The sequence below is a fragment of the Osmerus mordax genome, chromosome 5, assembly GCF_038355195.1.
Source record: "Osmerus mordax isolate fOsmMor3 chromosome 5, fOsmMor3.pri, whole genome shotgun sequence".
In the NCBI taxonomy this organism is placed as follows: domain Eukaryota; kingdom Metazoa; phylum Chordata; class Actinopteri; order Osmeriformes; family Osmeridae; genus Osmerus; species Osmerus mordax.
Window position 1 is genome coordinate 2947427 of NC_090054.1, and position 15312 is coordinate 2962738.

At 47.1% G+C, this 15312-nt stretch overlaps 1 protein-coding gene across 1 annotated transcript in view; it reads right to left on the reverse strand.

The window, feature by feature from the left end:
- eys (eyes shut homolog) overlaps positions 1–15312 on the reverse strand; it is a 171744-nt gene that overhangs the window by 30668 nt on the left and 125764 nt on the right. The gene's annotated exons all lie outside the window — the stretch shown is intronic.

A 15312-nucleotide genomic window follows, 5' to 3' on the forward strand; every position in this document is an offset into this window, starting at 1 on the left:
AATATGCTGATTCTGCAGCAGATGTACTGGGCCAGATTTTGGGACACAAGGCCCGCGACGGACTGCTTTTAACAGGCTGAGTTTTCACACATCTCCCTGCTATAAGCCTGGGTAACTGGAGAAGACCTGAGAGATAGGAAGTCTGTAACATCCACCAAGTCCTCTCTCCACACAACACCTTTATTCAGGAAATCTGGCAGGATCCACACGTCACTATAGATACGACCACACGATCACGTCCCGTTCCAACAGGGCAGGAGCCAAGACATCACAAATACTCATCGGTGTCGTAAACAAAGGAACAGAACATCTCAGGGTTGTGTTGTGTTTGCACTGTAGTTGTGTTTGTGTTGCACTGTAGTTGTGTTGTGTTTGTACTGTAGTTGTGTTTGTGTTGCACTGTAGTTTTGTTGTGTTTGTGTTGCACTGTAGTTGTGTTGTGTTTGTATTGCACTGTAGTTGTGCTTGTGTTGTACTGCACTGTAGTTGTGCTTGTGTTGTACTGTAGTTTTGTTGTGCTTGTGTTGCACTGTAGTTGTGTTGTGTTTGTGTTGCACTGTAGTTGTGTTGTGTTTGTACTGTAGTTGTGTTGTGCTTGTGTTGTACTGTAGTTTTGTTGTGTTTGTACTGTAGTTGTGTTGTAGTGTGTTGCACTGTAGTTGTGTTGTAGTGTGTTGCACTGTAGTTGTGTTGTAGTGTGTTGCACTGAAGTTGTGTTGTGTTTGTATTGTACTGTAGTTGTGTTTGTGTTGTATTTGATTAGGACAACATAAGAGCCAGCTCTGACCTGGCCTGGCCCAGGCCCTGCCCCAGAGTACAGAACAACCTACTCGTAATTAGCCCCAATCCAATCAGCCTGGGCCCAGATTGAGCTTCACTGGTACGACTGTCCGCTTGTGATTGCAACACTTCTCGTGAGCAAGGAAGACAGAGAAGAAAAAAAGGCCCCAAACCTCTAATGACCAGATGCGAGCAATCAGGGAGATCGCCCTTATGCTAATTTGAAACAGCCTTCCAGGACACCTCCCGGAAGGCAATCACAGCCACACAACTCCAGGTAGGACTAATTACAGGTTGGGGAAGTTATGAGGGCCATTCTGCATACAGATTGATGAATTAATGCCCCTGGAAGACGACAAACGTGAAATGCAACCTGACGTTCAGACAGCATCCAGGCTCGTTGGGAGTAATGAGCACTGCTGCATGAGGGCTCACACTTCTGGGCTTGTTTTGTGTCACATATTTAAAACAAAATTCCATGTCTGTGTTCTAATATTAGCTCAGCACAGTGTGGCCATGAAACAGTAATTGCTTCTGAATACTACACGGCTGTTTGTTCTGAATAGAAAAGATAAACACCATTCCCCTAATGTCCAGGACCATCCACAGCCTCTAGGCACAACACAACATCTTATGCAAGCAAGATTTGTGCAAAGTACCTCAGAAAAATTTTAATAAAAAAAAAAAAAAAAAGGATAAATACAAAATCGTTCTAATATGGTTACAAACTGCCTTCGCCCAGAGCCTACGGGTGCTTCCCAGGCTTTTATCTGAGTAGATAATCGAGCGTTGTGTAACCCGGGAGACGCAGGGAGCATGATGTTGGTCTGAGGGCTCATGAGCACTGGCCTATGAACACCCCGCCAGGCTCATTTACACAGGGCCCAGCCTCAGGCAGGGAGGACTACCATGCACCAGCACACGGAACCCAGTCAAGCTGTGTGTGTGTGTGTGTGTGTGTGTGTGTGTGTGTGGTAAAGGAAAGCTACTGTAGCTTGAACAGCGAACAAACACAGACAGCACTCACAGGACATGGTACTGCTTCTCAAACAGTACATCACACATACATGTCAAAACACACACAAGTGCATATGCATACACACACACAAATGCATACACACACTTCTGAAATGTATATCAACTGAACCGTGCATGACAGAAATACACATGTGGGCCACTGGGCAGGTTTGTCAACTACAATAACGAAACGACTGCTGTGTGTGTGTGTGTGTGTGCTTCCATGTGCGTGTCACATCGCAATGTTGCTGCACCTCTGATCTCTAATGGTAAGTGACTCCTCACCCCTAACCCTCTCTTTAAATGGAGCGAACATGGACTCCGCCCGCTCCACTGCCCTCGTCAGTGTTTTTACCCTTACAGCATGTAGGAACATAGAAACATGTATCGATCCGTCAGCTCCTAGGCCCAGAGCATCCAGAGCGGGGAGGGAGTCGGGCTAGTAATCAGAAGGTTGCCAGTTCGATTCCCGGTCATGCCAACTGACGTTGTGTCCTTGGGCAAGGCACTTCACCCTACTTGCCTCGGGGGAATGTCCCTGTACTTACTGTAAGTCGCTCTGGATAAGAGCGTCTGCTAAATGACTAAATGTAAATGTATCCACTCCAGATCACCAACCCCTTTAGCAGAGCGCACCTGAAACCAACACTCCCACGTGAGAAGGCTTCTGTACGTCATTATACGACGTTACTGTCACCTTAAGGAAAAAGAAAAGAGAAAAACAATCTGAGAGCTAGATGATGATGCTGATCCCTCCTGGCACTGCTCCCCGCTGGAGAACACGGCGAAACACCACTGGAGAACATGGTGAAACACCACTGAAGAACATGGTGAAACACCACTGAAGAACATGGTGACACACTACTGGAGAACATGGTGAAACACCACTGAAGAACATGGTGAAACACCACTGAAGAACATGGTGACACACTACTGGAGAACATGGTGACACACTACTGGAGAACATGGTGAAACACCACTGGAGAACATGGTGACACACTACTGGAGAACATGGTGACACACTACTGGAGAACATGGTGAAACACCACTGGAGAACATGGTGAAACACCACTGAAGAACATGGTGACACACTACTGGAGAACATGGTGACACACTACTGGAGAAGATGGTGAAACACCACTGGAGAACATGGTGAAACACCACTGAAGAACATGGTGAAACACTACTGGAGAACATGGTGAAACACCACTGGAGAACATGGTGAAACACCACTGAAGAACATGGTGACACACTACTGGAGAACATGGTGAAACACCACTGGAGAACATGGTGAAACACCACTGGATAATACGGCGAAACACCACTGGAGAACATGGTGAAACACCACTGGAGAACATGGTGAAACACCACTGGAGAACATGGTGAAACACCACTGAAGAACATGGTGACACACTACTGGAGAACATGGTGAAACACCACTGGAGAACATGGTGACACACTACTGGAGAACATGGTGAAACACCACTGGAGAACATGGTGACACACTACTGGAGAACATGGTGAAACACCACTGGAGAACATGGTGACACACCACTGGAGAACATGGTGACACACTACTGGAGAACATTATGGAACGCCACTGGAGAACATGGTGAAACACCACTGGAGAACATGGTGACACACCACTGGAGAACATGGTGACACACTACTGGAGAACATGGTGACACACCACTGGAGAACATGGTGACACACTACTGGAGAACATTATGAAACACCACTGGAGAACATGGTGAAACACCACTGGAGAACATAGTGAAACACCACTGGAGAACATGGTGACACACTACTGGAGAACATGGTGAAACACCACTGGAGAACGCGGTGAAACACCACTGGAGAACGCGGTGAAACATCGCTGGAGAACGTGGGGAAACACCGGCAACAGATGGCAGTAAAACATCACACTTCTGCAATCCTGACTGCTGTGGCAGCACAAGCCCTCTGAAACCAGTCGTTTTCCCTCCTCTGAACCCTCTCCCTCCCCCCCACCCCCCCTTCGCCTCCTGATCTAGAGGACATGCGCCACACACTCACCAGGGCACAGCCAGGGTGACACGGTTTCACCTCCAGGGTCACTGCTCTGATAACATATTTTGCATGCGTGTGTGTACATATGTCTGTACGCGTGCGTATGTCAGTGTGTGTGTAAGAGTGTGTACGCGCAAGTGTGTGTGTGTACAGTACAGTCTGTACATCATCAGACTGACTCACCAACTCTAAATGGAGCAGATGCATGATGGGTAATATCAGCTTGTGGAATTCACAGTTACTGTAGAAAAGCCATTTCTGGATATTCATGAACAAGCTTGTTATTTCTGGATTTTTATGCTTGAGTGACATTGTCTCTGCTTTAGTCAAAAATGATGTGACAGCAAAAAAAATGTTTTCTTTTATGTTACAGTTTGATTGTAGTATCAACAAAGGGAAGGGGCATGTAAAATAAACTGGTTTTGTGTGTATTAATAGTGTAGCACAGCGTAAATACGACTAGCTATATTTCTTACTTGTAACATTGGCCTCAAGTAATTGATAGTGTGTGTTTTGATTAGACCTACACGTGAAACTAACTCTCATTAGTTTACCACTTGACATTCCCGTTATTGTATGTTTTGTGCGTTCCCTTTATATAATATGTGGTAGTCAGTATGTCTGTATGTTTGTGTGTTTGTGTGTCTAAATGAATAAATGTAAATGTAAAAGTGTACTCCTCTTGTAATATGTAATGTGTACTTTTCTATCTGGACCTTGAGTCTGCAAAATAAAGTTATATATTAAACATAGGATTCCTTAATGTCCTAAACCCAATATTAAGGTGGTGCCTCATAACAGGATACTTTATTATAAATAAAGTATTTCTATCTTAAACGAGCAAACCCCGCTACAATAGTTTGTACCAATTGGCCCATTATGGAATGCCTCTTAAAACCTTGTTATTAGATGTCAAGTTATATGTTTTGAAGGAGGTAGCTGATTTTGTGCCTGTTTTTGAAAGTCTGTGTTCAGTTTGGTAAAGTTTTATAATTTACTGTTGGGGAAAAAGTGAATTTTGTTTCAGAAAAACAACAAGTATTACCAATAGCCCCACTCAATGAAGGTGAATTTAACTAAACATACATGTACAATACTCTAGACAAAACATTTGTGTACATTTATGTTGTGTGCATGTATGACAAAGAGAGAGAAAGAGAGAGAGAGATGTGTGCATGGATGATAAAGAGAGAGAGAGATAGAGAAAAAGAGAACATTGGGAAGTGTAGTATATTTGCCGCCTCATTATCTGACTTGCCTATTCTGAATCAGGGTAAGCCTTTAAAAGAGAAAGGTTAGCGTTAATTATCATGTAATTTTAATTAGGACAATTACTGGCACTGCATTAGTCATTTCCTTAATGCAGTGTAAGGGTATCTGTCCTACGTCAGAACACAATCTGCAGAGTCGGCGGGTCGTTTGTCTTTGCAGGTTTTAGGTACTTTCAACATACATTAGTAAAGAATTGTACGTTTTTCATGAAACGTCAGGCATATGTGGGACTCAGATGGCTGAGCGGTGAGGGAGTCGGGCTAGTAATCTGAAGGTTGCCAGTTCGATTCCCAGCCGTGCCAAATGACGTTGTGTCCTTGGGCAAGGCACTTCACCCTACTTGCTTCGGGGGGAATGTCCCTGTACTTACTGTAAGTCGCTCTGGATAAGAGCGTCTGCTAAATGACTAAATGTAAATGTAAATATGTTCCTGTGTCAATCCCGTTCCAGTTTTTATCCATTATTTGGAGCTGCATATTAAATGCACTTAAAAAACAGTGATAAGCTGCCAAGCTACAACAACAACATTAACATGACCATTATCATTGTTGAGAGGCTGCCAGAAAAAATAAAATGATCCATCTGCCATAACAATCAACATTTAAAAACTAAACAAAATAAAACAAACCACCCGAAACACATTCAACTTTCTTCATGTGACTGTGTTTCTCTCACAGTAGTCCTTTGAATGAAAACCTGGAAAAAAAGCAGCAGAAAAGTTGTTGAAAAATGCTGAATACATTAGTATAATCCTATCAGCCAGGGACACGAGAGTTCATCTGCAATAAAGGAGGGAAAGTGATGCTTAGAAACGCGCCGTCCCACGCCTGTTGACCTTTGACCCCAGTGTGGAGCGAGGCTGCTCTGGGAGGCGGAGCAGGTTCACCCAGGGATCCTTCTGACAGGATCCCTCCCTCTCCTTCCCTCTCCTCTCCTCTCTTCCCCCTTCCCTCTCCTCCCCCCTCTCCTCTCCTCTCTTCCCCCTTCCCTCTCCTCTCCTCTCTTGCCCCTTCCCTCTCCTTCCCTCTCCTCCCCCCCTCTCCTCTCTTCCCCCATCCCTCTCCTCCCCCCTCTCCTCTCTTCCCCCTTCCCTCTCCTCCCCCCCTCTCTTCTCTTCCCCCTTCCCTCTCCTCCCCCCTCTCCTCTCTTCCCCCTTCCCTCTCCTCCCGCCTCTCCTCTCTTCCCCCTTCCCTCTCCTCCCCCCTCTTCTTCCCCCTTCTCCTTCCCTCTCCTCCCTCTTCCCCCAATCCATCCTCCCGTCTCCTACCCCTCTTCCCCCTATCCTCTCCCTCCCCCCTTCTCCCCTGCCCTCCCCTCTCATAGCTACCCTGTCCTCCCTCCCCAGGTCTCCAGCTGTCAGCTACTGTGTGGACCTACACAGTATGTGTAGGTGTGTGTGTGTGTTTGTGTGTACAGTACATCACACTGTAATAACCTTGGTGCAGGTAGGCTATTAGAACAACAACATCCCCAACAGTAACAAACTAACAGCACTACTAAAGGTTTCCGGCCATCATCCTTCACAACCCTTTCAGGAGCAAAACAATCCACTACAACCAACTACTATAACAGGATCGACCACCGGAAACCATGGCAGGCAGATGAGGGTCAAGCTGTACAGTATTACTATTCTGTTTGTGCATCTCTCTCTTGGGAGATCTCATGTCTGGACAGATCCCTGCCATTTTTACCAAACTATCAAAATGGCTACCTCCAGAGGGATTGCTAGACATAAAGCTCTACTGGGGCAGAGGCCCCTATTCATATCCCTTTTTTTCTTTCCAGCTTGCTGCGCACAATGCACTACTAGGCTATAGAAACTACCGGGACGCAAGTTTGATTTCAGCTTTGTCAGGGGCATCAATAGCGCGCACATTTTTTTCGCATTCATCTGAGCGCAAATACGATTTTTTTTTGCTTCATATAATGTTTTTATATTTTAGTCAAAATAAGATGATCGGTAGGCCTCTCATTTAGAAAGTATCTTTAGTTTTGTAATGTTTTCTTAGCCTACCTCAATTCTGACTTGTGCGCCGAGTCACCTGGGGCCTCATGTATAAAAGATTGCGCAGCTTTCATACCAGAAAATGGCGTACGGCCAAAACTTGAAAAGTACCTACGCACAGAAATATTCACATGTATAAAACCGGTCGTACGCCAGGTCCTGCGCACCTTTCCTTTATAAATCACAATCAACGTGAGATTGACCGCACGTGAACGAGCCACTGACCCCGCCTTGCCTCCTCCCATAAATTAATATGCAGATGGACTATAAATGCGCTCCTGAGGTAATTTCTTTGTCTGAATTAAAATGTCTAAACACGCAAAAAAGAAAAATTTCACAGACTGTGAGATCGAGGTTCTAACAACAGAGGTGAAGGCGAGAAAATGTGTCCTGTCATCAGGTATTGGCAACAAAAGAAAGTCGACGGAGTAAACTGTCAGGCGCAAGCGCCGTTTCTTTTTCTTTTTACCTGTAGCACTTTGAGATTTAGCTAAATATAAAAGTGCATTATAAATATTATTATTATTATCATTAAAGGGCTGTAAAGGCTGTGGGTTCGGAGAACCGTGGTGGCGGATTAAACAGTAGCCCATATAGAGCTCTAGCATTTCCCGTTTGGGTTTTGGCATTTTGATGTGATCATCCACATTAATGGAAAAAAAAAGAAGAAACAAAATGAAAATCTGATTTGAATACATTTACATTTTGTCATTTTGGCAGACGCTCTTATCCAGAGCGACTTACATTAAGTACAGGGACATTTCCCCAAGGCAAGTAGGGTGAAGTGCCTTGCCCAAGGACACAACGTCATCTGGCACGGACGGGAATCGAACTGGCAACCTTCTGATTACAAGCCCGCTTCCCTAACCGCTCAGCCACCTGACTCCCCTGAATAGTCAAAGTCATAGATGTATGACAGTAACTCTAGTGGAAACTTTATTTTGTTATGTTTGGTGAGTTTCGGTACTTTTCAGTTAGAATTCGCCATGTAACTTCTGTGTGCGTGCTGCAGTGGCTATTTGGCAAGCTCAGAAGAGCACGCTGACATGGAATTCTGCGTGCATCGGTTTGTATTTTTGGTTAAACACTTTTACAAGCGTTGATTGGGATACTGCGTTAATTCTTTTCCGGGATTATCAATCTAAATGAATGCACTGACTAATCAAGTATTAAGTATTAATTGTTAAAACTGAAACTGAGATTTTTCTAGATTTTACTGGGGCACAGCAGATTTATACTGGGGCACGTGCCCCGGTAAAAAGGGTCTAAAGACGCCCATGGCTACCTCATAGAAACAGACGACACGTTAGACGTTTTGGTTTGTGCGTCAACAGGCTATTTCAATCAGGAGAGACCTGGGATGAGTGAAAGATGTTTATTACAGACTAATAAATGTACTATGGTGTTTGGAGCTTGAACCCCACGGGGAATTATATAGATCAACGGGCACCTGTCCAACGCCCGAAGAAGAATCCCCCACGGAGTCCAGACACTGGTGGCGGTGGCGGCAGCCGACGACCAATCGAGCCGAAGACTGAGACAGGAACCGATAATCCACCCCCCCCCCCTCTCTCTCTCTAACCTCTCCATCCACCCTCTCTCTCTGTCTCTAACCTCTCCATCCACCCTCTCTCTCTGTCTCTAACCTCTCCATCCACCCCTCTCTCTCTGTCTCTAACCTCTCCATCCACCCCTCTCTCTCTCTCTCTCTCTCTCTCTCTCTCTCTCTCTAACTTCTCCATCCACCCCCCTCTCTCTCTCTCTAACCTCTCCATCCACCCCTCTCTCTCTGTCTCTAACCTCTCCATCCACCCCTCTCTCTCTCTCTCTCTCTCTAACCTCTCCATCCACCCCTCTCTCTCTGTCTCTAACCTCTCCATCCACCCCTCTCTCTCTGTCTCTAACCTCTCCATCCACCCCTCTCTCTCTCTCTCTCTCTCTCTCTCTCTCTCTCTCTCTCTCTCTCTCTAACCTCTCCATCCACCCCCCTCTCTCTGTCTCTAACCTCTCCATCCACCCCTCTCTCTCTGTCTCTAACCTCTCCATCCACCCCTCTCTCTCTCTCTCTCTCTCTCTCTCTCTAACCTCTCCATCCACCCTCTCTCTCTGTCTCTAACCTCTCCATCCACCCCTCTCTCTCTCTCTCTCTCTCTCTAACCTCTCCATCCACCCTCTCTCTCTGTCTCTAACCTCTCCATCCACCCCTCTCTCTCTCTCTCTGTCTCTAACCTCTCCATCCACCCCTCTCTCTCTCTCTCTCTCTAACCTCTCCATCCACCCTCTCTCTCTGTCTCTAACCTCTCCATCCACCCCTCTCTCTCTCTCTCTGTCTCTAACCTCTCCATCCACCCCTCTCTCTCTCTCTCTCTCTCTCTCTCTCTCTCTCTCTCTGTCTCTAACCTCTCCATCCACCCCTCTCTCTCTCTCTCTAACCTCTCCATCCACCCCTCTCTCTCTCTCTCTCTAACCTCTCCATCCACCCCTCTCTCTCTCTCTCTGTCTCTAACCTCTCCATCCACCCCTCTCTCTCTCTCTCTAACCTCTCCATCCACCCCTCTCTCTCTCTCTCTCTCTCTCTAACCTCTCCATCCACCCTCTCTCTCTCTGTCTCTAACCTCTCCATCCACCCCCCTCTCTCTCTCTCTGTCTCTAACCTCTCCATCCACCCCTCTCTCTCTCTCTCTCTCTAACCTCTCCATACAACCCCCCTCTCTCTGTCTCTAACCTCTCCATCCACCCCCCTCTCTCTCTCTCTCTAACCTCTCCATCCACCCTCTCTCTCTCTCTCTCTCTCTCTCTCTCTCTCTCTCTCTCTCTCTCTCTCTCTCTCTCTCTCTCTCTCTCTCTCTCTCTCTCTCTAACCTCTCCATCCACCCCCTCTCTCTCTCTCTAACCTCTCCATCCACCCCATCTCTCTCTCTCTAACCTCTCCACCCCCCCCCCCCTCTCTCTCTCTCTAACCTCTCCATCCACCCTCTCTCTCTGTCTCTAACCTCTCCATCCACCCCTCTCTCTCTCTCTCTCTCTCTCTCTAACCTCTCCATCCACCCCCCCTCTCTCTCTCTCTCTCTCTCTCTCTCTCTCTCTCTCTCTCTGTCTCTAACCTCTCCATCCACCCCTCTCTCTCTCTCTCTCTCTCTCACCTTTCCATCCACCCCCCTCTCTCTGTCTCTAACCTCTCCACCCCCCCCCCCCTCTCTCTCTCTCTCTCTCTCTCTCCCTCTCTCTCTCTTTGTCTCTAACCTCTCCACCACCCTCTCTCTCTCTAACCTCTCCACCCCCCTCTCTGTCCTCTTTCTCTTTCCTCCCTCCCTCACTCGACATCTAGGGAGCTCTGACTAGACTCATTCCCACCTTCTGCTCATTTGTAGATTCAGTTTGGACATAGTTCTTGTGTTCTGTGCCGACAAGGGGAGGCACTGCTTTCGAAGCAGCTGCCCCCCCCACCTCTCCCCCTTCATGGAACAGGCCCAAGTCATGAAGCGAAGCCGCCAAAACCTTATTCCCACTCCTAATTGAGCGCGCTAGGCTGCATGGAGAAGTGGGGTTGTGGAGGGTGTGATGCTTTATGAAATGGTAAACATGGCAGAGCGAGCAGAGGGAGCGCTCGCTCTGGTGTTGCTCCTGGAGCTAGTTCCTGGAAGCGCGATGACTCAGGGCCCTGTGGATGTTCGTGTTTTTGATCGTGTTCAACAATGTTTTGGTCTTCGTTGTGAAATGTGGTTTGGTGTTTGTGTCTGGAACAGCGTTGGGGACATGTTGGCTACATGTGACCAGGACAGACTCAGGTGGAGATTAGTGACCTCCGGTTCATGTTCATGTTGGTGGGGAGAGCTGAGAGGCTGATAAACAGCATTCCTGGAGTCGTGCAGTGTGCGGGACACAGTACATGCATTAAAGACTGTAATCTCTGCCTCTGAACCATTACTTCCAGGCTGGCTCTCCACAAGAGTTCAAAGCATCGCTTTTCTTTGAGAAGGATGCTCTTCGATTGAAGATATCTGACCATGTAGAACAACACTTGTGGACTGAGATTTATATAACAAAAGGAGACATTTAGAAATCTGTGCGCACACAGTGTACACACAAACAAACACACACACACACACACACACACACACACACACACACACACACACACACACACACACACACACACACACACACACACACAGAGACGACAGACAGACAGACAGACAGACAGACAGACAGACATGCATGCACACTCACACAGACACTCACAAAAAATGAACAGCAAACATTAAAGGGAGTTAGGAGTCTTGTCCAAAAAAATGCCAAAGTGTTCAACCTCCTCTTTCAGGTCAAACTGTGTAGCTCAATCCCTGTTGCTTGCCTGTTCTGCAGAGGTATCTGCTCGGTGACCTTGCCTCCACCAACCTCCCTGTCACGCCCAATCAAATCCCCTCCGATCTGACTGGCGGAACGACACGTACCAAGATGACCCTCGCTCAGACCCAAATCTACTGCCAGAGTTATTGATATTTGCCCAACAATGAGTTGATTTCCTGCAGCAGACAGGAGCTAGAGATTAGAGAGGCAGAGAGACACGTCACTGCTCCGAGGGCTTGGAAGGACAGTATCTCCTGGGGCCGGTGGACGTGCTTCTTCATTATCCTCCCAAAGATCTCTCAGAAGGGATCAACATTCTAAACTCCTGACGGTAGCGTACCCTGGCTCAGACACACGTCAAAACAAAACAACGAAACTTCACCGGAAACCAAGTGCCGAGGTTTCACCTGGAAAACTAAGTCACAGAGGAGGACGTGCGCTTGGCTCCACAGCTCAGCGGAGAGGGAGCGAGCTTGCTGGATGCACAGTGGAACGTCAGCGGCTGGCAATGGATCTTGATTAAATATTCCCAATGGCTGCTGTTCCCCAGGCGTGGGTGATTAGCAAGGCCAAGGAGGATTACAGATGAGACAGAAGTGTTGTCACTCTGCTCCAGCGCCGCTGCTTTCTCCCGATTGGTCGGTGGCTGTTGATACAGAGCTCTGATTGGCTTAGCCCAGTAATGCAACCCGTTGAAAGGAAGTCCATGGTAAATGTGATGTCGCCCTTGATATAGAGTTGGGTTAGAGCTTAGAGTTTTGGCCACATGGACAATGACTTGCATCTCTCCTGTATTCTACTTTTGGAAGGGTCAGCTTGATATAGAGTTGGGTTAGAGCTTAGAGTTTTGGCCACATGGACAATGACTTGCATCTCTCCTGTATTCTACTTTTGGAAGGGTCAGGGATGTGATTCTACAACCCACAGGATTTGATGTTGCCACAAAGTCCATAACTTTGGTACTGGGTGGAATCAGATTCTAAACATCTGAGAGGCTACGGGTCATTAGCTCAGCCTGGGACCACACCCCTCAACGGAGAACGATTAGCCTACGGTAGCATCACAAGCCTCACCTGTGTTCTGTCTCATTTACTCTGAGTTCTCTGTCTGGTGATTTTGTTCCCTGCCAGATTGTTCCGGTAATTTCCCTCAGCCTTTCCAGCGTTTAGTGTTTGATTCCTGGTCAGACCCCAGCCTGTTTTTGACCCTGTCGTTTTTGGATTCCGTGTTTAGTTCTGGAAACCTCTCCCTGTTTGTGAGCCTGCCTGCTGTTTTTGAATCTGTTGTTGTGGCATGTATTAATCTTCCCTCTTTTCATCGGGCCCTGGCGTGCAACTGGTCCACCCTGTCAATGACAAGGAGTCGTTTGGAAACATCCCTGTCCATGTCTTTCATGTGTGAAAACACGCTCTGAACCCAACCAGGACCGCTGCACACAACGAGACACTTCCAGGCAGATTCAAGACGTCACAGTGGTGGAGGTTACAATCTCATTTCATAAATGAAAGTAATAAATCACGTAGAGGAAACAGCTCAATCTGACTCTTTTACAGTGAGAGAGGGAGAGGGAGAGAGAGAGAGAGAGAGAGAGAGAGAGAGGAGAGAGAGAGAGAGAGAGAGAGAGAGAGAGAGAGAGAGAGAGAGAGAGAGAGAGAGAGAGAGAGAGAGAGAGAGAGAGAGGAGACACCATTGAAGGAGTAGAAGTCTGATTATTTCTGGAGCTCTTATCACAAGTAATAACCCTGTGACAGGCAAATAGATGGGGAGCATCATGGTGTAGATAGGAGATAAAGGCTTCTAAAGAAGCTAGAAACCCAGGAGTAGATGGCCTCTTCTCTCCACAGAGAGAATGCAATTAATCTCATTCAAGGTTATTGCGTTTTAATGACATGAGACAGTTTTCCTGACCACTTGTACTTATGACCAGTTTATATTAAAGAGACAGTCAGACATTAATCTTACAGGCTGGCTAAAGAGGTCACACAACTGAACAATTAAAGTGCTCATTTGCAATGATATGCAAGCTAATTCAGCAAGTGACTATCAATTCATTTAACTTCATTGATCCTGAAGGATATTTGAATATAGCGCCGAGCCACCATACACTTTTATGCTTGTTTGTTGTAATTATTATTATGATGTTAATACTGAACACACAAGTAAACTATATTTTGAGTAATATGTGATTTTAATTACGGTGCCTCAACTTCAAAAGCTGTTATCCTGATGACAGGTTGCTGTGGGCCTTTCTGAGGCAGATGAGATGGCAGCTGTGGATGAGGTTATGAGAGGAGGGGAGCTGGGACAGGAGAGAGGAGAGGGGACTGAAGAGAAAAGGAGGAGAGGAATAGGGGACTGATAGGGGAGAGAGGAGAGGAATGTGGAGGAGAGGGAGAGAGAGACAGAGGGAGGAGAGGAGGACTGTGGAGGAGAGGAAGAGGACAGAGAGAGGAGGAGAGGGAGGAGATGGAGGAGAGAGGAGGAGAGGGAGGAGAGAGGAGGAGAGGGAGGAGAGGGAGGAGAGAGGAGAGGGACAGGGGAGGACAGGAGAGGAAGAAGAGAGACGAGAGGAGTGAAAGAGAGGAGGAAAAAACTGAAGAGAAGAAATAATGAGTGACATGACAGCAACTGCTAAACAGACGAAAGAGAGTTTCACACAGACACTGAAGGGTATACAGCTGTCTCTTTGATATGGACTCATCTTTTATTGCTTTCTTTCTCTCCACCTGCCCCCCCCCCCCCTCTCTCTGAGGATCTGCTCTCTCACCGGCATGTGTCTCGGCTCCCCTATGCTCACTGTCTAACTGGGCTGTTCTTCCCGTGCAACACAACGAACAAGAAACAAAGCAAAGAAATGTGGTCACGAGTAGAGAAATGACGAGACCATCGGACAGCTTCCAGCATCAAATAAATCTGCGAGGCCGCAGAGCGTGAGGGGTGAAGGGGCCGGTGGGGGTTTGCTGTGTTCAAACGGCGGTCTGGGATGTAGAAGCAGATAAGGGCGTAATTAGCGGGGCCGAGCTGAGCTGAGACTACGCGATCCTGGATGAACAAACTCAACAGTGGCACGAAGCAAGAAAAACACATCGAATCAACACAAAAAAACAACATCTGTCTGGGTCTTACAGACGCAAACCATGAGACGACTTCACCGTTCAAAATGACCGTGTGCTATCTATGACATGCTGTTGACTTGCAATCAAATAAACGAGGCTAATAGGCTAATTGATGCTTTTGGGCTAATAGACTACATGTCCCAAACCCATCCACTTCTCTCACTCCCCGGCAGAGCTAATGTGTTTACACAGGAGACAGAACAGGCCACGCATGTTGATATGCAGAGGACACTGTTTCCCAGGAACAGCATGATGTCCTGAACCAGTGATGATGGCTTTCAGGGGAGTGAATGATGGGGGATCTCCAGTCAGAGACATGTAAAATTGTCTGAGTCCATTTGAGCTGGCAGTTAGCTTGAGAAGAGCATGCAACTCCAAACTCTGACAGTGTGTTGCCTAGCAACGTTAGACTTCTCTGCATAAAGGTTCCTTCAATTGAATTAGGTATAACAGAGAGGAGATTGTGGGAGGGGAATTGTGGAGGGAACATTACTTTTCACATGGGTTTAGTGTTTCCTGTCGATGTACGTGGCTCCATGGCTTCCTGGCAGACGAACACTAATATTTAACATATCTGCTGTGGACACGAGTCCTCCGTACGAACGTGATTGGTAGATACAACACAGGGGCACTCAGGACGACAGCGTGGTTCTGGATGAAAGATGGAGGCTCACCCTGACGGTGACGTCTTTCCCGCGGCCGTCAGAGAGACGGCCTGCTGCC